Genomic DNA, 24,940 nt, shown 5'->3' on the forward strand with positions numbered 1-24,940 from the left:
GATATCTTTTATACACCAAATGAGCACAGAGTTGCACTCTCTCTCTTTCTCACCATTCTATCAAACCTGCCATATTAATCTCCTTACAGCCCACCTATCAGAACAAAAGCTTATGTATGTTGTATGGAACTCTAAGTTTTTGGTGATTGGCTCTCCTCAAGCTGCCGGCTTCTCCATCTCTTTTGCGGCATGGCATGCAATTTTCCTTTCATCTTTGCTGAAACCCATGAACTATTTCAATTACCACTGTGGTACTTATTAGCACCACAGTTCTTTCCAGTACATTATGTATTTTTGATCTCTGAAAATACATATCTTGAAAGAAGAGTATAGTCTCTCTATTAAAAAGAGTGTCCCACTATCAGCAAAACACATCTCTGTGCTGGTTAACTCCAAACAGCATTCTAACAGTGCTCTCAGCGTGCAAAATAATGTGGCAACTCAGAATGTTCTATCTTCAGGAAACAGAAATTATGTTGATGAAGAGAAGAGCAAACACTTTTTTGTGAGGTCAAGCTTGACCTACACTGAGATAAAAGATTGCAATGACCCAAAATGTTGACAGAATGCCTCTTTTTCAGATCACCAGATGCCAGTTATTAGTATAATTACAGCTAAGAAACAAGCTGAGTGAAGTGGCCATCCACAGTCTATATATGGAGAGGAAAGAAGGTTATGTTGTTTATTTTAACTTATATGGAGATGTTTTGGCTGAATAGCCAAGTAAGTTAAATTATGGTTTCCTTGCTTTGCTGGTAGACCATCTAACAACATCAACATATGTGATATTTTAAGGATCACTCAGCAAAGTCTAAAGCCTTCAGCTACAAAATCCTCTGAGGATATCATTTAATCTCATAGTTTTAGGTATCATAATTATAAAAATGTTTCCCTAATCTTTATCTTAAGTTATTGCTCTTTTCTGGGAATAGCACTAAATGTCCAACACAAATCGAGTACATTTCATACCTTTCATCCCAAACCACTCCTTCTCGGGGCTGGATTGTACTTATAAAGTTGTTGTTGGAGTTCTTTTACAAACTAAAGCTTAGCTCCTAAGTGGATGTTCTAACTAACCCCAAATTCTTACCACACACTTTTAATTAATTTGTTAAATTAATAAATCTTTACTTCATATATTTCTAGTTTTCCACATTATGACTTCAGATACCTGGAATTTTAGTACATCTATATAAAGTTTAAGATTTTTTGGTTTGTTTTTGTTTTTTTGAGACAGGGTTTCTCTGTATAGCCCTGGCTGTCCTGGAACTCACTCTGTAGACCATGCTGGTCTCGAACTCAGACATCTGCTTGCCTCTGCCTCACAAGTGCTTAGATTAAAGGCATGTGCCACCACAGCCCAGCAAAATTTAAGATTTTTAAAATAAATTTCTCATGTGATGTAGAAAAGATATCCATTATCTTGGACCTTCTTGGCCCAAGTGTATGAAGTGGCAACTAATATCATTTTTATCAGGGGTATTTCAAGTATGGATTAGCATAATATTATCCTGGAACACTATGCATTCTAAATGAAAATTTTCCCTCTTTTGTTTTCATTTCTGGATATAAGGACAATTTTATAATTAAGAAGAGCAAATACTACTGAAAGCAAAAGACATGTAATACACAACTTCAAAGATTTTACATTTTACTCAAGAAATGCTATGAATTTGCACCGTAGCAACCTACAGAGAGGTAACTGATATTCTGAATATAAACTACTATTCAATGTTAATATTATCACCTGTCTCTTATGTATTATTAAATGGGAAATAAAACATTCAGATGGAGGAAGAACATTCTACTCACATGTTGAAAGTTCAATCCTATTGATTTTCCTGTCCCACTGTCTCTATCATTCTGCTCTTTAGCCTCCAAGGACTTTCAAAGCATGCTCCTAACCTAGGATGTTTACTCTAACTCTTTTGGCCATTCTCAGAGGAATGTGAGCTCCATACCACTCCCCTTAGTTTAATAACTCCTCTCTGAATCTCTTTGGTCTACACCCCTCCATTGGTGGAACTCTACTGCCTATGTGAGGCATAGGGCCTGCTCTCCTGAATGCAGGCGAGGGTTCTAGACAGCTCTCCTGCTCTTATGTCTTCGGGAACTTCTTTTCCATGCCCAGGTAAAGGGTGGAGCCCTTAGACATTAACAAGTTTCTGGATGTCAGCCCAGACCAAGGATGTCTGCCTGGCCTTTGGTGGTAATAGAGCCCTGTTGCTGCATGACCATGTACTCAGATGTCACTCCTGATAGCTGCATAGGCCAACAACCCACCATGGTTCCAGAGGACACCAATCACCTACTCACATCAAGCTGTTCTTCACTCCCCTCAAGTCTCCAGCTGTGCCTCTCTTCATTGTGCCCACATCCTTCAATTTCATTCTCTACCATTTCTCCACCACTTACCTGGAGTCTCTGAGCATTTGAGGTCATCTCTGTAGTGCTATGCCCTACTCTTGTGTTACCACACGGGCACCGATCTGGTGGTCATATGGTGGGTTGTGTGTCTGGGAGCTCCTAGCTGGCTCTTTGCCCTGCCCACCTGATTGGTCATGTGATAGGTTGTGCTCTGGGGGCTCACTCTTGCCCAGGCCTATGATATCAGTAGGGGTTCTTCTAGTCTTAGGCTCCCTCCCTGCCTTGGGAGCCCGTCCTGGTCTGGGGGTTGTCTCAGACTAGGTCCCTGTCAGGGACGCCTGGTACCAGCTTGCTTTTGTCAAGGAGTGTTAGGCTAGTAATCATTCAGATGTTCATAGTTCAGAGCACTGTGTATAGGCATAGACTTTCCCCTCTACTGACATGCATGTAACACAGTAACCCATTAACCATACTTGCAATGCCTCTAGAGGCTGCTTCACCTTTTTAACTTTGAGGTTTTCACTTGAACCTCAAAGCTGATAGATCAATTGATTATGATATATTGGTTAAGTAGACTATTAGGAAGATGGCAAGAAAGTCTTGATAGAATCTTCCTGTCTCTGCTTTCCCAGCATAGAGACTGTAGACACATAGTGCTCTGGCAACTTGTTAATTTGAGTCCTGGAAAACAAATTCAGGTCTTCATGTTTCCATAACAAGTGTTTAACTAAATAAGTCATACCCATCTCTCAGATTTTTATTCTGGTTTCGACAATCTTGACTATTTTGACATAAAAAATGTTGTATTGTAAACCTAAAATGGCATTTAAAAAATAATCCTCCCCATGAAGAGTGGTGGCAGAGAATAGTTTACATTTTTACCCTATCCTGTGTACCTATGACATGGCTTTTGACTACTGATGTTTTTGTCTCACCTTTGCCTCCTTCCCATACTGCACTTGCAATGAAGTAATCTACTCAGCCCAAATATAGAAAGGGATGAATTATGCACAATTTCCTTTTTGACAGAGTACCTATGTGACTTTGTTAAGTTCTTATCATACAAGATTTATCTCTCTCCTGTTTATTATTTGAATAATTTAGATCAGTATGTTCTAATGAACATACTTCTTCTATGCTGTGTTCTATAACCAAGGACTATCTCATTCACTTTATTGATCAAATTGTATTCTCTTTGGCTGTAGGACAAGTGTTTAGATATCCTCTATGACCCACTACTATTCTTTATCAACATGGTGCATTGGCTGGTTTTGTGTGTGAACTTAACACAAGCTGGAGTTATCACAAAGAAAAAAGCCTCTCCCTTGACGAAATGCCTCCATGAGATGCAGCTGAAAGGCATTTTCTCAATTAGCAGTCAAGTGGGGGGGGGGTGGCTGTAGCACACTATGAGTGGAGTCATTCCTGGGCTGGTGGTCCTGGGTTCTATAAGAAAGCGAAGTGAAGAAATCCAGTAAGCAGCAGCCCTCCACGGCCTCTGCATCAGCTGCTACCTCCAGGTTCCTGTCCTATGTCAGTCCCAGTCCTGAAGTCCAGCAATGTGGATGTGTAAGCTGAATAAACCCTTTTCCTCTCCAGCTTGCTTCTTGGTCATGGTGTTTCATTGCAGCAATAGAAATCCTGACTAAGGCTCACAGTAAATACCTTCCTACTTTTCAGCAATGCACGATACCTTTCCCACACTTTCCCTGAGCCTACTTCTAGATCCCATTGTTTCTGTGGATCTTTCAGTTGAGAATAGGATTACACATTTGAGAGCCTCTGGTAGGATGTGCTTGCTACTATTAGTGTGTATGTGTGTATGTGTGTGTATATACACACATGTATAATTAACTACTCATAACTGACTAATCAAGGGAATATAGTTAGGTTAACATGTTTCTAAATAACTAGCTATACATTTTTTACTCAATGTATCTGCATTCAATTAATCATGAAATTTCACTGACATCTTCAAACCTAATCCATCATCACTGTGCTCATTATAGCCTTTTCTCATATTTAAATTTATCTCTCATTGATGTGAAACTTGTCTGTCACCATCCTATCCATTTATGTAATAGTTACAATACATAAGACTGGCAGTTTGCCTTCCTATTCTTTCTTAACAAGCTTCTTCAGACCTTGTTGCCTACATCAAAACAGCATAGGGGGTCATTTTCCTAGAAAAAAAACTGCACAATCTACTTATATTCAACCTTTTTATAAGATAAAATATATGCTTTTGAAATTGGTGCACATTTTGACACATATTTTGTTCTGGGAATAATCATGGAATATTGAAATTAAATGTCAATTTGTGCTAACATTGAGATATCAATAGTAAGGAACAAGTAAACAGCAGTAATGATAATCTCAATAATTATGTATTTCTTATCTGGCTTCACATCAAGTTCCTCCTTTTGAATATTATTGGTTAATTCTATGACTCTGCAGACTTGATATATTAGTAGTACTATATTCAATATATTAGGAAATGTAAAACCATGAACTGATAGTTACCTAATAGAAGTAATTGGAGATTGAGCTGTGACCTACCTAAACCACTTTAGGGAAACAAGAGAGACAGAGGTGGTAGAGAATAGAAGTAGCTAATGGAAATGGGAGGGACGGACAGCTTAGACAAATTGGCTTTTGCTTTCACATGTCTGCTGTTTTTTTGTTTGTTTGTTTGTTTGTTTGTTTTGTTTTGTTTTCTGTGTAGTTTTGCTTTTCCCTCTTAGCCTCTCTGGTTTTGCACAACTGACAGAGGAAAGCTGTCATGCAATTCCCATCTATACCCCAAATGAAGGTCTTTTCCATGCAATTGGTTCTTAGCTAGAGATGTAGATAGGCCTCAGATTAAATCAAGCCACACTACAGGAAAGCAGGTACATAGATGATGAAAAATACTGCCCATGATGATCACTGTAGGAACCATGAGAAATAAATGGTGGGCGAGCGTGGAAAGTACCCCCTAGAGTATTTGTTCTTCATCTCCTGGCCCAGAGAGCATCAGTCTACTCACTCATAACGTGTGTCTCTGCCTACTCTGTGGCTGATTTCTACCTCCTGGCGTTAGGAAGCCTACAGTATGAATCACTTTCAGTTACTTTATACAATGTTTCTTATATAATATCTCTAGCATTGCAGTGCTTTCAAAAAGAAACTATTTAAAAGAAGTTTGGGGTTCACTGAACTGTTAAGTGGAGATTTTTCTTATTCTTGAGTCCTGCTTCTGTTACAAGAATGAAGCAACATTCACCTATTGTTATTATTCCCAAGGTCTTGGTGTTATGCATCCTCTTGGCAGATATACAGTAAAACATATCCACCCTAATGATTTGAAAATAGTTCCAGGACCTCAACCCATTATATTCCACCTGTGCATCTGTTTTTCCTTCTATCCCAGAAACACTGGTTCTTTTCACTGCATCCACAGTTTGCCTGATCGGAAATGCTATTACTCTGAATGGCAGTGCAAATGAGCAAATTACATTATTTTTCATTTACTAAAATGCACATACTTAAGATTCCTGCTTGTATTTCAATAGCTGTTTAACTCATTTCAACTCTGAATAAAATATGTGTCTGTTCACTATTGAAGCGATTCTTCTTCTCTGACCACCAGTATCACACTTGCTTCCACGGGCACTTAGTCATGGCTCCCAGGGGTGTATCTGGGAATGGGAACAGTCTTTATCCATGTTCTCACCGGCAGGCAAATCTCCCAGTAAGTTTAAATGAGATTCATCATCCTGCGTCAGACCCCAAAGATAAACATCCAGGGTTCCCTCAGCTTCTCAGTGCTTGATTTTCCATTTCTGAACATTTCCTGGTAGTGAGATGACTCTAATTCCTCAGAGATTTGGAAAGCCCAGCTCAGTTCTGTAACTATATGAAAAGAATGAAGGTCTGCATAGATACAACATAGCTCTTCTGCAAATACACCTCCAAATTACTTCTCTCACTTGAAGCAATCATTCATAATTACATCCCTCAAGAGAGAGAATCAGCCTGACTGGTTTACAAGTTACAGTGTACACTTCAGAAGTTATTGAAATGTGAAGAGCACCTATAATTTTCTACAAAGTGATTAAAAAAAACAACTTTATATTGTCCCTTCAAAAGATAATGGAAACTTATCATATCTCCCTCTTGACTTTAAAAGGAAAAAAAAGAACAAAAGAAACAGAAAAACAAATGGAGTGCTCTGGAAATTGTATAACATTTCCTTATACTCAAAAACTGGCTCTGTTTTTCACCACTCTTCCTTTCTTTAATTTCTAGATAGTAAGGAAGTGAGATGAGACATTTGCTAGCCAACAACAAAGCAGTAGGTATTGATTCACAAACACCAACTTCCTGTATTAAATGTAGCAGAGCTCCTGATAGCACTTCAACTGTGAATTGTTCAACTCGGGAGGTCTCTCTTGTCACAATATTCTTATTGATTTTGTTCACTTAGTGTCAAGATCATTATCAAATCTATAATTCATCTTCAAGAGGGAGGCTTCCCCAAGATGACAACCCCTTGAGATGTTAATATATTAGACGTATTGTAACCACTGCTTCAGAAACCTAATATTAAGTTGATTCTAATGAGAGATATGGTCCAGATAGAGGCTATATGATTTCTTTCCTGAAATAAGAGTTAAAATTTTGAATAGTTGCACATGAGACTTCTCAGATTCATTGTTAAATGTAAACCCATGAGTCATAAGTATAGATAGTTTTCCTTATAGTAAACACATATAGACTAAACAGAAAGTATGTGTTAATGGTTGGGTCCTGGAGGAACACAATGATAACCACATAAAGAACCTAGTCAATGTTACCAAAAGCAGTGTTTTATCTTTGGTTAATGTTTACTGACTAATCATATTTTATACCCTTCTCATGAATGCCAAGATAAGTATACAAATATCAAGTCAATTCATTCTATTGGTAACTGTACTTACAGGGATCCTGGATACTGCAAATACAGAGAGATGGGTGAACAGTGGGACAATCCTTATTTTAGGCATATATAAATATCTTATGTAACTCTTACTGCACTCAAATTTTCAATTTGCATATAGTTACTTGCCAAAAGCAGATATTTTATGCACAACCACAGATGGAAACTGTTACCTCGGATTTTTTCCTTTCTTTTTTTTCTCATTAAACTTTAATTGGAAGAGATTAGCTTTACCTACAGGCTCTTACAAGGACAAGAAGACAAAAAACTCAATGTGAAAAATCATAGCTCCATTGTATAAAAGGAGAGAATCCTAGAAGGTAGGAAATATTTGACACACACTGTTTAAAATGCAATCTGTTATACTTGATGAATTTGAGTGTTTCAAAGAGAAACTCCTCTCAGGAGGAGGGCACAGATGTAGAGACCCTATCCACTTGTAGAAGCCCGGAGTTAGCAATAATGAAAGCCTGTCAAGATGGAGTCAAAAGCAACATTTTCTAGAAACAGCTAATCAGACTTCCTTTGAATGTTACCATGTTTGAAACATTTTTTATTACAAATAAATAGTAAATGTTATTTAACAAGGTATTGTTTACAATTGGTGTGTAATATTTGTATTAATTTTTATTTATACAATTGAAGTACAATGTTTATGCCTTATGTTTGAAATTTTATTTTCAGTGAGATTAGTTCTTATTATATTGAATTTAGCCCTAATGAATTGAGAACTAAAATTAAGAAAAACAATAATTTTAAAGACAATTTGGATGTAAACAAGAAAGACAGATAGTTATACTACTATTCTTTGGGTTCTGGCTTTGTACAGTTATGTCAGGGAATTTTCCTGAGCAATCTGAACTCTGGTCTGTGCTCCACCACTCTGGGTCATCCCTCCATACATTTCTTTCATGTAGTCATTCCAATGGTAAATTCTGTACTTTACAAGTGTTACAAAATGTTAAAATAAGATCATGTACTTTGAAGACTTTAAAACTGCACTTAAGAAACATTGTTCTCAGCGATTTGTGTCGGAATAAAATCAGATACAGAAAGAAAACTCTAGACTAAATGAAGGCAAGATGCTAGGTGAAACCATGCATGCATCTTGGCAATGCCACTTGCCTCTACAAATCCCTCTATGTCTTCTTCCTGTAGGCAGAGATTATTTGAAAAGTAAGAAGTTAAAGAGAATTTTCTTATTTTTTGAGGAAGTAGACCTTAAAGAAGGAAGTTGTGAAAGAACGGGAGGCCCAAGCACATGATATTATCAAGGCTGTTCCTCGAAACCTCAGTAGTTTCTGTTTCCCTAGCTCTTGGCAGTGGCCTTCCTTTGCTCAACCTCATAAACAGAGGCTCTCTAAACTGGAAAGCACTGGCCACACCATGAGGTCAAGGGAACTAGAGCATGTGCATTTCAGCAAAAGGCAACTTGAGAGCCTGAACCATACTAGATGGTCACCTTGAGTCATGCTTATGCACTAACAGCCCACACCTAGCAAAAGTGCTTTGTTTCCTCCACAAAACTGGAAATACATGGTAAGCCTGGTCCCATGGCCTATTGCCTCCTTCCCTTTTCCTCAAGAATTACCATTTCTTATATAGATCAAGATCTCTTAACAAGCACCAATCTTTTCTTTTCTTTTGTGGAATTAGACGACTTAGGTTGAGATTTTGATTTTTGCAATTCAGTAAGTCTTTTCTTGTGAGCACTCTGTTTCAGGGTTTTGCAGGGCATGCCACTGAATCAAGGACTGAGAATCAATAGCTGAGCAGGGAGTATCGATCTATGATCTCTACCAAGCTGCTCATGTGCTCATGCCTGCACTTGGGCAGAAAGCAAGGGTAGGCTTTTCCAGTTCCATATACTTCTCACATACTGGTTCTACAGTAAAGAAGTGGCTTCTCTGCCAAAATAGCCACCATCTCTAATTGTTTCCTAAGGTTAAACCTTTGAATATTGACTTTATGAGTTTATTTTATAAAACTCATTAGTATCACATTCTCTATCTATCTATCTATCTATCTACCTATCTAAATTGTATGTATTATTTATGGTGTGTTTGGTCAAAAAAGAGCTTAGGGTAATTAGGTTTTTTCCCCTTCCTCCTTTAGGTTCCAAGGACTGGGTTTAGGTCATAAGGCTTGATGTCCCTTGCTAACTAAGCCATCTTGTCAATCCTCAAATGTATATTCCCATTCTTTCATTTTTACCCACAAACTTAGAGATGTTTGGAGACTAAATAGAAGTATTTTCTTGAAGAATTCATAATTGGGAATAAAGAACAAGGCATACCTACAAACAATAACAAGAAAGCCACACAGAGGTGTGTGCATATTTTTCTAGCACTGATTTATACGATGATATTTTGAAATCAGAAATTAAAAAAAAAATACAAAGGGAAACAGTATAGTCACATAGTAGATTGACAGTGCGGGAAATTAAAAATCATCTACTAGACTCCAGCTCTATAAACAAAGTTGCTTCATGTCCACAATGTGTTAGGTATTAGAACTGATTCCGGACCTGAAAACCCCATTTTCAACATGTTAGTCCCCATGCATTAAGCAAAGCCTGGTCTTAGTAGTGGAGGGCAGGGGTCTTTAGTTGATAAGAGGAATGATCATTTCAGACAAGCAGTGGGTACACTTTGACAGCAGCAGCTAGTTTCCGGATCTCAATTCATCTACTGTGCTTGGCATCTTCCTGATTCATGGTGAAATCAGAGGAACAAAGATTTGTTTAACACATGGAAGAGCAAAGCAATAGGTAAACACTGGCTGGGTAAAGAGTATGATGATGCACATGCAAAGGAATCTATTTCCTACTTAACTTCACAGTCATAAGAAGTGATAGAAGTAATGCTTACAGTTTATGTCTAAGAAAGAAGCAAAAGATGTATATCATACACTTGGAGTTTGAATTTCCAGATTAACGTCCATGATAATTAGTTGTTCATTTGATATCACCTGAAAGGGAAAACAAGCAGACCATTTAGATATCATCATATTTTATGAATAAATATCTGTCAGGAGACATTTTTTTGTTTGAACCAAGATTGATATACTATCAAATATTTGTTTTTTACATTGTGACTTTTTTCGCTGATTTCTAATCGTATAAAACTAGTTTTAGTTTCACTGATTTTTTTCTGTTCAGTAAGTAAAATACTTATTTAGGATATACTTTGGGTTAAAAAACAATAATCAGTAAGAAAAATAAGGAAGTGAAGGGTTGTCACATTCCTCAACAAGGAGATAATTGATCAGAAGACCAAGGCAGGAGAAGATCCATATACTGGACACCTGTCTAAGAAACACACTAAATTCCAGGACAACATGTGGCACAGTCTGAGGCCCTCAATGCACATGCGCGCACACACACACACACACACACACACACACACACACACACATACACATACACAAAAGAGTGAAAAAAGAAAGAAGACAGAATGTTAAATGAAGATTGCACAAAACAATAAGATACTTTAATTATAAAACACAGTATAATGTCATGTAGCTTAATTATTTTAAATATATATTTAAGTAACCATATATAAATGAAATTTAACTAAGGCCAAATAATAAGCAGAAAAGAAAATATAACATCCTACATAAAACAAATAGAAGATAGTGCTAAATTTTATACACCTTATTTGAAAAATTAACTTCATTTCTGTACCTTTGATGATAAACACTTATTAAATTTTAAAATTTCAAAAACTGTTCATTGAAGACGTGCCACATACTGAAGCATTTACAGTTAAATGAGTATCTGTAAATAATAAAGTGAATTTCACATATTGTGATGATTAATTTTGGAGAGAATTCTGCTTGAAGAAGTGATTGAGCTTTTACAAACTAATGAGGGCCTGCAGACTGTTCATCATCATCCCTAAAAGCACAAATGAGAGGACAGTGACTTCAAGTTCAATCTGCATGGACAAGTTGGCCTTTAGTCCTGTGCTGTGGCTGCCGTGTTTCTCTGGTTGGCAAACTATTATTCCCATGGGCCTTTTACAAATCCCCTTTTATTAAATTATTAGTACATTCTATTATGAATCATCTATGTGACAAACTCAGTGGAATGATAAGATGCTACTGACCCAAGAGACAGACATCAAAGGATAGTTAAAACGTCATGGAGATGTGATGTGAGGTGTATGTATGGTCAAGGGGAAACTGTTCGTAGTCATTCTAATACTAAGATTTTGTATGGAAGATTAGAAACCTAAGCTTCTATTGGTAAATGAGGTTCTTAGAAGCAGGAAGGACAATTACTGGTTTTACAAAGTATCTGCTGGTAACTTGGTCAGCAGATGGCTTGCACCTGTGATCTCTTTAATACCTGTTGAAGGCTGATGAGATGGTTCAGTGGGTAAAGGTGCTTGCTGCCAAGTTTAATGACTTGGCTTCAATCCCTGGATCCCATATGTTGAAAGGAGAGAACCAACTCTGGCAAGCTGTCTCTGATTTACAGATGTATGTGTTTGTGGTGTGTGTGTGTGTCTGTGTGCTTTATAATTGAGTTTATGTGCAAATGAGTATGTATGAGTCTCTCTCTCTCTTTCTCACTGTCTCTCTCTGTCTCTCTCTGTCTCTGTCTCTGTCTCTCTCTCTCTCTCTCTCTCTCTCTCTCTCTCTCTCTGTGTGTGTGAATAGTTGGGTGTGAGTAGTACATATGGCTGTATGTGAATAAATGTAGTGTGTGTGATTCTATGTGTTTCTGTAAGTGCATGTGTGTGTGTGTGAGTGTGTATATTCAAATGAATATGTGTGTGAGTCTCTGTGAGTATATGTGTGCATATGTGTGAATAGTTTGTGTGTGAATAGTGTATATTGCTGTTTGTGAGTAAGTGTGGGGTGTGTGAGTTAGTACTTGTGTGTGAGTTTATGATTTTCTGCGAGTGAGTAAGTACGTGTGTGTATATTTGTGTGTCAGTGTGAGTATGTGCATGTTCATGCTGTGCTTGCATATCAATAGTGCCTACCCATGGAGCTATCTTCCTACTTGACTTGCCCCATAACCACTTCCTCTCCACTAAACAATCCCAGAATGCAAATGGCACTGATGAGCACAAGTGGGAGTCAGTTGAAAGTCAGGTTTTATAGGCAGGGCTTCTCCATGTGACTCTCATTCATCTTCTATGATCATTTATGAGCATGTTCCCTCTATGACATTGGTAGAGGGACCAAAAGGAAGGTAGAAAGCTGCAAGCTCTTGTAAAAACCAGACTATTGTGCAACTGATCAAACCAAACTACCCAGAGTTGTTCATACTCCACAGAGGAACAGAAGATTTTTGGAAGCAAGTTGAGAGTCAGACAGCAAAAACTTATTCATGGAGAAGGAGAAGGGACTAAAAGTGCAGACAGAACTTCACCCTTTTTGTGTAATGACTGAAAAGTTTCAGTTATAGCCATTAACCCTTTCAAAATCATTCTCTGATTTTTTTTCCCTGCTTTTTAAAAGTATTAAATATATGTTCCCATGGGTAAGTGTCTTTATTTATATCTTTGTACCATTGCAGTTAGTGCCCATAAAGGCAGAAGGACTGGAATTACAGAGGACTGTCAGTTACCACATGGGTACTGGGAATTCAAGTGGGTCCTCTGAAAGAGTAAGCAATGGTTTAGCAACTGAACCATCTCTCCATCCCCACATTTGTCTACCCTTTTCCACCCATACATGTTTGTCTGGGCACCACTGAACACATTTATCGACTAATGAGATCAAATCAATGTAATACCACTTTGGACTAAAAGTTTCTAAAATTCTCAATTTGTGTAAGTTCTATTATTTTAAAAATGTTAAACCCTTTCCACAAAGGAAAACACTTTAAAAACAAGAGAAGGATGATAATTTAAAACATATCTTTTACTTGCCAACTGTCTTGGAGAAGTCTCTGACACAGTTACCATTTCAAATTGGGAATTGTTTTAATGTAACTTCAGACAATTTAGTGTGCGCAGACATAGATAGTAATGCATAACAGTCCTGTTTATAGAAAATGTGGTGTGTATTTGTGTTTCTCTGATGTAGGTTTTCATTGTCTGTGTGCAAAAATGTTAATTATTATGAAAGGATTAGAGGAATTAAAATAATTATTAGAAGAATAAGTAATAAATAGACTCTGATGATGACATTTTTATAGGAGATCCACAAATGATTCATTCACTGAATTCTTTTTTTAATTAATCATTTTAATCATTTACATTTCAAATGGTATTTCCCTTCCCAGTTGGTTACCACTCCACTCCACAAACACTACATCCCATCCCCCTCTCTTACTTCCCCTTTGCCTCTATTAGGATGCTCTTCCACCCATTCAATCACTCCTGTTTCACCAATCTAGCTGGGGCATGAACCCTCCACAGGACCAAGGGTATATCCAGATAAAGCTATCCTCTGTCATATATGTATCTGGAGCCTTGAGTCCCTCCATGTGTGCTCTTTGGTTGGTGGTTTAGTCCCTGGGAGCGCTGGGTGCTCCAGTTAGTTGATATTTTTCTTCCTATGGGATTGCAATCCCCTTCAGATCCTTTAGTTCTTCCCCTAGCTCTTCCATTGGGGTCCCTGGGCTCAGTCTGATGGTTGGTTGTGAGTTGGCATCTGTGTTGGTCAGGAGTTGATAGAACTAAATTCTTAAAAACATTTACTTAGGAAGATTTATAGTGACTCAGCTAATTCATGTAGAACCTTTGAATAGCCATTAGTTTCATTTGATGCAAAGGGGAAGGTAGAGAGAGAAGGGGGATGGGATGTGTTGTTTGTGGAGTGGTAACCAACTGGGAAGGGAAATACCATCTGAAATGCAAATGATTAAAATGATTAATTAAAAAAATTAGAATGAATCATTTATGGATCTCCTATAAAAATGTCATTATCAGAGTCTATGTGTTACTTATTCTTCTAATAATTATTTATTTAGTTCATTTAGGTATAATTTTATTTTTAAAAACTATTATTAACTGATTTCCATGTAACTATTTTAATGAAAGTGACACTGCAAGCATCCACTCCATGCATCTCCTGTTCTTTAGGTTATGGCCTTAATCCTTATGATTTTTTTTCCTCCAGACTTGAGAGTCCTCCTAAAGATGGCTTACCTTGAGAATGATTATATGGTTTTAATGACATTCATCTTTGCTTAGTTTATTCTGAAACGTCCTAAATTTCTGAATCTCCTGTTTTGGTCGAAATAACAGGAAACATGATAGCGAAGCATGAATACAGGTTTGCAGAATCTAAAGGTTCTATTTAGCTCACACCCCACAACTCTTGAGATCATCATGGAATACTATAAAGTGTTGCATGTTTCTGATTTCTGAAATAGGGGAACCAGTAGCTACCTTAAAATCAATCCATTGTAAGGTATATTCAGATAGCAGTTTAATACAAAAAATAAAACAAATGAAGAATTGCGGTGGTAAGACTTCATCTTTATGTCTATTTCACAAAGTCATTTTGCTTTATTTTAAAAGGTAGTAATTATAATTCATTTTTCAAACATCTTTTTGGCATTCTTATCCAAGTGCATGAAACTGTAAGAATTTTAATTTCTCATCAATCATTTATCTATATTTATACTTCTGATAGAACCTATTTGGAGAATAAAACTAATTTTATCCAGGAACCAAACTAATCTGTGACCTAAAATGGCCAAAAAAAAAAAGTGTGAAATTCAGCAATTGTTCCATGCACTTAATTTTGCCCAGAAAAACATTCTTCATAATGCAAGTAGTTATCAGTTATTCCTCTTTTCTCATGGCCTGTCCCCTTCCTACACTTCCTTGCACCACACTCTCTCATGTCCAGACTCACTCTCCCTTTGAAGAAATCACAGCAGTAATAATAATAATAATAATAATAATAATAATAATAATAATAATCATGAGCACTTACTTATAAAGTACATCCTCTATCAGGAAGGACTTGACATATTCTGTCTCATTTAATAATTTGGATAGTTGTCAATAATTTTTCTAGTGTTCAACAAATGAGTCACTCACTATTGCCTAAAAAGCAATGCTGGGCTTTAATTAGTACTTTACAGTTGGGTAAATTGATTCACAGACACATAGTGTTTGGAATAAGGGAACTAAGACACTGAGTACAATGCCAGGAGTCTATTGATGTAAGTGTGACTTTCCCGTCTTACCCAGTAACAACCATCACTCTGTAAGACATTCTTGGAAACTTGCAAACCAAAGTAGTAACATGTTAGATTAAAATATTAACTTAAAATTTCATATTGGAGCACAATGTATGACTCTGTCTCTTTAAAATATTTTTATATACCAATAAGATCGTGTTTATCTAGAGAATTTTCCATTTCATCCAGATTTTCCAGTTTTGCTGAGAATAGGCTTTTTTAGTGAAATCTAATGATTTTTTGGATTTCCTCAGTTTCTGTTGTTATGTCTCCTTCTTCATTTTTGATTTTGTTAATTTGAATACTGTCTCTGTGTCCTCTGGTTAGTCTGGGTAAGGGTTTACCTATCTTGTAGATTTTCTCAAAGAACACAGCTCCTGGTTTTGTTGTTTCTTTCTGTAGTTCTTTTGGTTTCTACTTGGTTGATTTCAACCCTGAATTTGATTATTTCCTGCTGTCTACTTTTCTTGGGTGTGTTTGTTTCCTTTTTTCTAGAGCTTTCAGTATGTTGTCAAGCTGCTAGTGTATGCTCTCTCCAGTTTCTTTTTGGAGGCACTCAGAGCTATGAATTTTCTTCCTAGCACTGCTTTCATTGTGTCCCATAAGTTTGGGTATGATGTGCCTTCCTATTCACTAAATTCTAAAAAGTCTTTAATTTCTTTCTATATTTCTTCCTTGACCAAGTTATCATTGAGTAGAGTGTTGTTTAGCTTTCACGCGTATGTGGACTTTCTGTTGTTTTTGTCATTATTGAAGACCAGCGTTAGTCTGATAGGATGCATGAGATTATTTCAATCTTCTTGTATCTGATGAGGCCTGTTTTGTGACTGATTATATGGTCAGTTTTGGAGAAGGTACCATAAGGTGCTGAGAAGAAAGTATATCCTTTTGTTTTAGGATGAAATGTTTTATATATATATATATATATTAAATACATTTGGTTCATACTTTCTGTTAGTTTCACTGTGTCTCTGTTTAGTTTCTGTTTCCATGATCTGTCCATTGCAAAAAGACCTTTACCAATATTACATCCCATAGAAGGCTAATCTCCAATATATACAAAGAACTCCAGAGAACCAAATAACCCTATTAAAATGGAATACAGAGATAAACAAAGAACTCTCAACTGAGGAATATCAAGTGGCTGAGAAGCTCCTAAAGAAATGTTCAACATCCTTAGTCATCAGGAAAAGCAAATCAAAACAACCCTGAAATTCCACCTTACACCAGAGAGAATGGCTAAGATAAAACCTCAGGTGACAGCAAATGCTGGTAAAGATGTGGAGAAAGAAGATGCTTCTCCATTTTTGGTGGAATTGTAAGCTGGTACAACCACTCTGGAAATCAGTCTAGCAGTTTCTCAGAAAATTGGATGTAGTACTACCTGAGAACCCAACTATACCACTACTAAGTATATACCCAGAAGATGCTCCAATATATAACAAGGACACATAATGCACTGTGTTCATAGCAGCCATATTTGTAATAGCCAGAAGCTGGAAAGAACCCAGATGCCCTTCAACAGAGGAATGGATACAGAAAATGTGGTACATTTACACAATGGAGTACTATTCAGCTATTAAAAACAATGAATTCATGAAATTCTTACACAAATGGATGGGACTAGAAAATATCACTCTAACTGAGGTCACCCAGTCACAAAAGAACACACATGGTATGCACTCACTGATAAGTGGATATTAGACCCAAAGCTCGGAATACCCAAGATACACTTCACAGATCATATGAAGCTCAAGAAGAAGGAAAACCAAAATGTGGATGTTTCAGTAATTTTAAGAAAGGGGAACAAAGTACTCATGGGAGGCAGAGCGTAGGAGGGACTTGGGAGGAAAAGAGGAGTGGGGGGGGGGAAGTGGAGCAAGATCAGGTAGGAGAGAAGATGGGGATGATATATAGAAGGTCAGGAATTTGAACAGAGGTGTGTAGCAACGGGGGATGGGGAATTGGGGGTAACTATCAGCAAGTCCCAGATGCCAGGAAAGCAAGAGGCTCCCAGGACCCAACAAGGACAACACTAGCTGAAACGCCTAACAAAGGGAAGGGAGAACTTGAAGACCATATCCAGAAGTTAGGCAAGACTACTGGTTGGGGGATGGGGCTACCCACTCATCTCTAAATTCTTAACCCACAATTTGGCTCCTGTCTAAAGGAAATATGAGGACAAAGTGTGGAGCAGAGACTGAAGGAAAGGCCATCCAGAAACTGCCCCACTGGAGATCCATTCCATATACAGACACCAAACCCAGACACTATTGCAGATGCCAAGAAATGCTTTCTGACAGGAGCCTGTTATAGCTGTCTCCTGAGAGGCTCTGCCAGAGCTTGACAAATACAGAGATGAATACATGCAGTCAACCATTGGACTTAGCACTAGGTCCCCAATGGAGGAGTTAGATAAAGGACTGGAGGAGCTGAAGGGGTTTGCAATCCCATAGGAAGAACAACAATATCAACCAACCATACCCCCCTCCCAGAGCTCCCAGGGACTAAACCACCAATCAAAGAGTACACATGGAGGGACACATGGCTCCAGATATATATATATATATATGTAGCAGAGGATGGCATTGTCTGGCATCAACAGGAGGAGAAATCCTTGGTCCTGTGAAGGCCAGCATTCCCAGTGTAGGGAGATGCTAGGGCAGTAAGATGGGAGTGGGTGGGTGTGAGAGGGAGCATCCTCAAACAAGCAGGGGAAGGAGATAGGAGAGGGGAGGATTCTGGAGGGGAAATTGGGAAAAGGAGTAACATTTGAAATGTAAATGCATAACATATCCAATAAAAAATATTTCTAAGACAAAAATGTAGTAAAAAATAGGCAGAAAAAAAAGATTGTGTTTAATTGTAGCCCTGAATAGATACATAGATACTTGACATTTATGATTTTATTAAGTATTTAGAGTGTTAACATAGTTTCTCAAGACATAATTATATTACATTGTACAAAAGAAACAGTTTAAAGAGTTGTTAGTTAGCTTTTTAATATAATATAGTTTGTATTTTTCATTTCTTTTTTTCAAAGTGAGTAATATTTCTAAATTATATGATTATATAAGTACTTGGGAAAATATTAGATATCTAAAGTACTGTGAACTTAAATTTTATATGGATGTTTGGATATGCCTATACATATAAATAACATATATATGTGCATTTGTGATTTTTAATCTGTTATATGCCTGTGTGCGTCATATATTCTTTAAATTTGCTGAGGTCAAGAGACCATAAATATTATAAAGTCAGAAATTTCAGCACAAACCTAAACATTTGAGTTTGTACAGACAAGAACCTGAAAATAGACTAAATGAAATGTAAAGACCACTCCTATATCACTATGACTTTACAGTGAGACTAGTTCATCTACAGGTGTTAAAAGATATTTGATTTTATAATGACACATAATAATTATCACAGCTTTTCAGTGCATGTATACAATATCAGAAATGTGTTCACAAGAATTATATGGTGGTATATTTGAGCTTTACAAGTTTGGATTGGATCTTTAATGTTGATAATTAATCATATGTTTCTTTATAAAAAATAAAAGGAAATGGGAAAATACATACCTTAGCATCTCTAAATTAATGGAAACAAGTATTCTTTACCTTAGGTAATATTGTATTTGAAAACACACGACATAAACAAGAAAAATCAACACCTTCTTTCCCTCTATCTATACCTCTCTCCTCCTTTTCTCCCTCTCCCCATACTTCCTCTCTCCCCCATTTCTTTTCACACACTGTTCATTGTGAGCCAATAATGCCCTGGTTGGGATACAGTGAATCAGAGGAAAATCATGCTCACTATCTCTCTTCCCATTCCTCTTCTACCACAGAGTATTCAGGTCTCCCAAGTAATCATTTAGTTAGATCTCTAATTGATTAAATATTATTTTCTATTAGCATAATTTATTATTTAGATTTATTTAAATTTATTCTTTATTCTCTTTTAGAGAATAAAGTATTTAGATTTGTATTGTGTTTAAAACAATAGTTCAAAATTCTGAATGTTCATGATTCATTAGAGGACTATTGGGCCCCAGCTCATAAAAATTAGCTCAAGATACACATTAGCACCAGAGAGCTATGACAATTCTATCCCTTGTGCTGTCTTTTTCCTTAAGACATCTTTGGAAAATACTGTTTGCTGTGACTTAGAACTGATAAACAGTAGGCTCTGTGGAATATAATATATATATATATACAAATATACATATATATATATATATATATATATATATATATATTATAATTGCACTTAATGTTGGGGCTAGGAGGATTTCTTCACTATCAAAGAAAAAAAAGCTTACTAAGAGATGTCAAAGAGAAGTATACATACACTTTAGGGGGAAACTTCTTTGACTTCAGTATATCTCTGTACCATTGAGATAATTAGGCAGCCCCCTTAAAAAGATGTCAGATTTCCAGCAAAAAGGGTTTGCTGAAGAGGGGGCTCCATCCAAAATTAAGGTGCAGTAGCAAGCTACATAGCAAGGCTTGCAGAACTTCATGCTATGAGTCATCTGCAACCTTTTGCAAAATCCAGCGTGGCAAAAGTACTGAGTTATTATGATGTACCATGTGCGATCCCAATTTGTCATCTTCTCTTGACATATCTTTTATTGAGGGGTACAAGAAGAAACCCTACATTGGCTGAGGAAAATTCTACTTGCTTCCCACACGGAGATTTAAAAATATATTTCTGGAGTTTGGCATTTACAGGAAAATGTTTCACTTTAGTGCTTCTGAAATAAAATTCCTTTTTATACCCTCAGAGTGGAGGAATCTATAATCTGGACCATCACCACTAGGGGGCCAGTGGAACTCAGCTATCTAGGTAAATGGTGGGTACAGGGAAGGAAAGGAATAAACATTAGGATTTACATGGCATCTATGTATTTATCAGTATTGACTGCTTTACTATTTAAGATATTTTACATTTTTGTCTGCATTTTTATTTTTATATATATATATATATATATATATATATATATATATATCAAAAGTCTTAACTTTTCAACTACAGCATCTTATTCTACAGAGATAGTTATTGCATTATAAGAATATTTCACTGCAAGACTCATTATGTTCCTATGTATTTATATAAATTATCTCACAACAACAGTCACTGTAATGGAACTTGATGTGTGAAGCTGAACAAGAAAAATACTCTCAATGTAACAAAGAGTGCAAAAAGGAATCACATTCTTACTGGGTTTTTCAATATGTTTTCATTGATAGAGTTACATCACTTCCTTCCTATTTTCCTCTCTCCCACCTCTCCCAATTACCTCAGTGGAGCCTCCACCATTCATCATTATCAAGTTAATGGTCTCTTTTTCTTTAATTATTATAGCTACACACATATAAAAACTCACACTCACATGCATACACATACACACACATACAATCTGTATGTGTGTACAATGTATTCTATTCACAAATATACATAAAATACCCTGCAGATACCTATCTTCATTGTGGGTATGCATATGGTTTCAAGGCTGACCATTCTGTACTGCATAATAGTAAGGGCCTTATCTCCGAGAGAGTTAACTTTCTCTTTTTTCCCCCTGGGGTCATTAATTTCTTTATCTAAGACTATGACACCACCACATTTCCCCAATTGATATAAGCATTGTTACAGTCTTGTTCATATAGTCATTTCTAATAAAGACTATTTCACATCAGACTCCTTGGGATTCTCATCAAAGCCTTAACAATCTTTCTACCCTCTTTTTTGTTGTTCTCTGAGTCATAGTTCTCGGAGCCATGCAGATGCGGTGTTGTAGGTTTATTTATTGGGACTTGGCTTTCTGGGATCTGTGGTGCTCTAAATTGTATTCTGTTGTGTGTGGGTTTTTTTTTTTTATCTCTAATAGTCTTCATTCACTGTAAAGAAAGGTTAATCAGATGAAGGATAAGGAGCTACACCTATCTGTGGATATGTTTGACTTAGAATGTTGTTATGCTAATTTACTTTCTTTTCTCAGGTCTGTACTATAGACTCTATAACTTCACTGGCTATGGGAAGCTGACTTACTTTCTAGGATCAGGCGAGATGTCTCTCCTATGGAGTGGGTCTTAGGTCGAATTGTAAAGCTGTTTTTTCCACAGATATGTGAGTACCACTTACTACGCCTTTTTGCGTGTCTTGTTGTGCTGCAGGTTTTGTGGTTCACAGGTATTGCATCCAGGTAGATGTGATTAACTGCTTTCCTCCTTTACTAGCTTGTACAGTATTTTCTGAAACTATGGAAACTAGACAGCAGGAAAGTGGCTTTCAAGTCATATTAAGCTCAACTCAGTGGATATGTGTCCTAGCCATGCAGTGTCTTTAACAATAGGAGCCAACCCTCAACCCAGAGAAGCAATCAAGGACTGCATCAATAATGCATATTGTCTTGGCAGTAACTTGGATTACCTTAGGCAACCATTTGAAAGACATTTTCTCCTGCTTGTTACTGGGGGGTTTGTTAGTCTATTGGATTCTTGTGGTGGTAACTGTCAGTCCAAGACCTTTAGGATGTATGTACACACAGTTATATCTTAGGTATAATTTTAGGTAAATATAAAATAATATTTTTTTGAGTCTTTATCATATAACATTAGTATTATTTGTCCCCCATCCCAATTTCTCCTTTGTATTGAATGCCTCATTCCTCTCCAGTTAGAACCACTTTCCCATAGGAGCTATGCCTTGATAATCTTTCACATAATCGTTTCCTCTTTGAAATGGACAAATTTCCATGGGGTAGCATCCTAGATGAAAAAAAAAACTTAAAATATGAGCAGGATAACGAGTCACTAGTAAATACTAAAAAACAAATACTTGAGCAGTCACTACCAAACATCATCAAAAACATTTGAGTGTGATATTATAGCCTTATAATTTCAGCACTTGGGATGTAGAGGCAGGAGGATCAGTAATTCCCCTACATAATGAGTTTCAGGCCAGCTTTGAGTATGAGAACTTATCAAAAATTACTGCCCTCCAATAAGGAGAAGTAATATTATATTACTTCTGGTTTCAATAATATCTACCCATAATTCTTAAAACAGGACTGTTTTTCTTTTCATGAACTAATGTTTTTCAATGATAATGGAGAGGAAGAAAGGAAATAAATGACTTTGCTTCTTTTTCCAGTATATAAGCATTACAATTAAATGTTTTTAATAGTTAGGGGAATTAAGTTATCTTTTTGAATGTAATAATTATGCCACAGATGTTCTCAATATTATTCCATAGAATAGTTTCTATTCTCCCTGGGGTCCAAGAATTATCATATATTTATGGTGTGATGTTTAACAGAAACAATAATTTCTTCTAATAGTGCATTTTGACAGTAATACTTTACACATGTGTGTGTGTGTATGTGTGTGTGTGTGTGTGTGTGTGTGTGTGTGTGTGTGCACATGGATGTAATCTGGATATTGGATCTCCTTCTCTGTTGCTCCACACAATTTTCCCTTGAGATAGGGTCTCTCACTGCAAGAGGAATGGTGGCAGCCACCTCTATATAAATGCCTGGAGCCTGCACAAAGACATCTTATGTAAGGAGACCTAATCGAACAGATCAAGGATTGCAGACAGACAATATCAGACAATTGGTAAGTGCTATTTAGAAGAGATGATTTCTTGGGGAGCAGAAGGGCACAGGTGGAGGGTGTTAAAGGAGCTTGCAGCAGAGTTCCAAGGGCAGGCAGGATCAGGTGGAGAGTGGTCCAGGGCACAGGCAGCATCTCACAGAACTGGAAGCTCACTATTTCAGTTAGACTGACTCTCCAGTGAGCTCTCAAGATCTATAACTCACACTGGGCTCATGCTGCTGCTACAGGTGCTTATTGCTATACCTAAATTTTAAGTGTGAGGGATAGAGATTTGTACTTAGTCTTGCTTAACAAGAGCTGTTACCCATTGTCTATCTTCTACCTACCAATTCATCATCGAAACTAGACGAAATGAGCATTCCTTATCTTTAAATCTGATACAACTTTTGGCTCCAGTTAATAGCATATTAATCCAAAAGTATCTGTCATATTTCCAGCTGAAGCTTCTCTTTACTTACTTGATCAATCAACCTCTTTCCTGTTCCTGACCATCATGAATCCATTTTCAGTTGTTGCTTGATCACTTGTGTTGAGCCAGGAGCCTGACTACACATTTTAAATTCTTATTTCCTTCTTTTCTTTTAAATAATATCCATGAATATTTGTGGCACTGCCTTTATACCCTAGAAAGGAAAGGCAGAGAATCAGTAATACACAGCACACCTATTAATAGCATACCACTCAGGATTCAAGAACATCATCAATTACATTCAGACAACTGCTTATATATTATGTTGTTTCAGTATATTATTGATCTGTTGCTTTCCAGGTACAACTTTTTACATAAACACCTTTACATTTAGACCATATTGAAACATTATTTTTCTGTGCTATTCTGTAAAAACCCATAATAATTTATTTACTTACATCAATTTCTTTTATTTTTACTTGTTATTTCTAAGTCATACAATTGTGCATATTTACAGAGTCTAGGTGACATTTTAATACATCCATAGAATGTGTAAATATAGCATATTACTGTAGCAGAGTTTTCCCCCGATTAATTTAAATGTTAATGCATTGGAAGCCTGTGATTGGACAGGGAAAAGGGAGGTGGAGCTAGAAGTTTCAGAGACAGAGACAGAGAGAGGACAGAGGAGGTAAGAAAGATAGAAGAACAGGACGATCCAGATTCCATGTGACTTTAAATAGCCACAGGCAGTTATGAATATATTATAAGGGATGAATAGTTAGTTACAGGACAATTTGTCTTACCTACCTGGGCAATTTATATCAATATCAATTGGCTCTGAGTAAATTGTATGGATGTTCTGAGGGGTTAGGATTTACTGATATAAATTTGACTTATAAATTACAAGCCATCTAGAGTTTCAATTTTACCAGGTTACTGGAATTTGTGACCACTGACCACAAGGGGTGGATGGCTGGAAATGTGAGCAGAATCTGCAGCAGAAGAACCAAGATGGGTCGCTACAGTGGATAGACCAGAGGCAGAGGCAGCAAGACGGCGAGGGCAGGGAGTAGCTGGGTATAGCACAGGATGGTGCCACTTTTTAAATATTTCCCATAACACATTTCCATCTACTTTGAAAATTTTTAAAAATTCTTCTTGGCTAACTATATTAAAACAGTCATTAATTTTTGGTAAACATACGTAATTTTACAGGACCATAGGATATTAGAAGGTTTTCCTCCTATATCAATCACTGCATCTCTGAACCATTTAACCATCTTATAAACATTTTAATTTTAATTAATAAGTAATAATCTATGCACATATAGAGTATAATACGATGCTTTGGTATATTTATAAGAAGAAATAACCAAATATGGTTAATTTAAAATGTTTTACTTTCTAGGCTA

General features: G+C 36.7%; 1 long non-coding RNA gene and 1 other non-coding gene across 2 annotated transcripts; both read right to left on the reverse strand.

The window, feature by feature from the left end:
• Positions 1-2,731: 2,731 nt before the first annotated feature.
• Positions 2,732-2,862, reverse strand: LOC116076619. The gene has a single exon (XR_004113026.1). It is a non-coding gene; the product is annotated as a small nucleolar RNA SNORA17 (small nucleolar RNA).
• A 7,343-nt stretch (positions 2,863-10,205) lies between these two features.
• Positions 10,206-19,194, reverse strand: LOC116076326. Its single transcript, XR_004112903.1, has 2 exons — positions 19,112-19,194; positions 10,206-10,297 (listed from the first exon to the last, which is right to left on the reverse strand). It is a non-coding gene; the product is annotated as an uncharacterized LOC116076326 (long non-coding RNA).
• Positions 19,195-24,940: the final 5,746 nt, after the last annotated feature.

The sequence above is a fragment of the Mastomys coucha genome, unplaced genomic scaffold (assembly GCF_008632895.1).
Source record: "Mastomys coucha isolate ucsf_1 unplaced genomic scaffold, UCSF_Mcou_1 pScaffold4, whole genome shotgun sequence".
Taxonomy (NCBI): domain Eukaryota; kingdom Metazoa; phylum Chordata; class Mammalia; order Rodentia; family Muridae; genus Mastomys; species Mastomys coucha.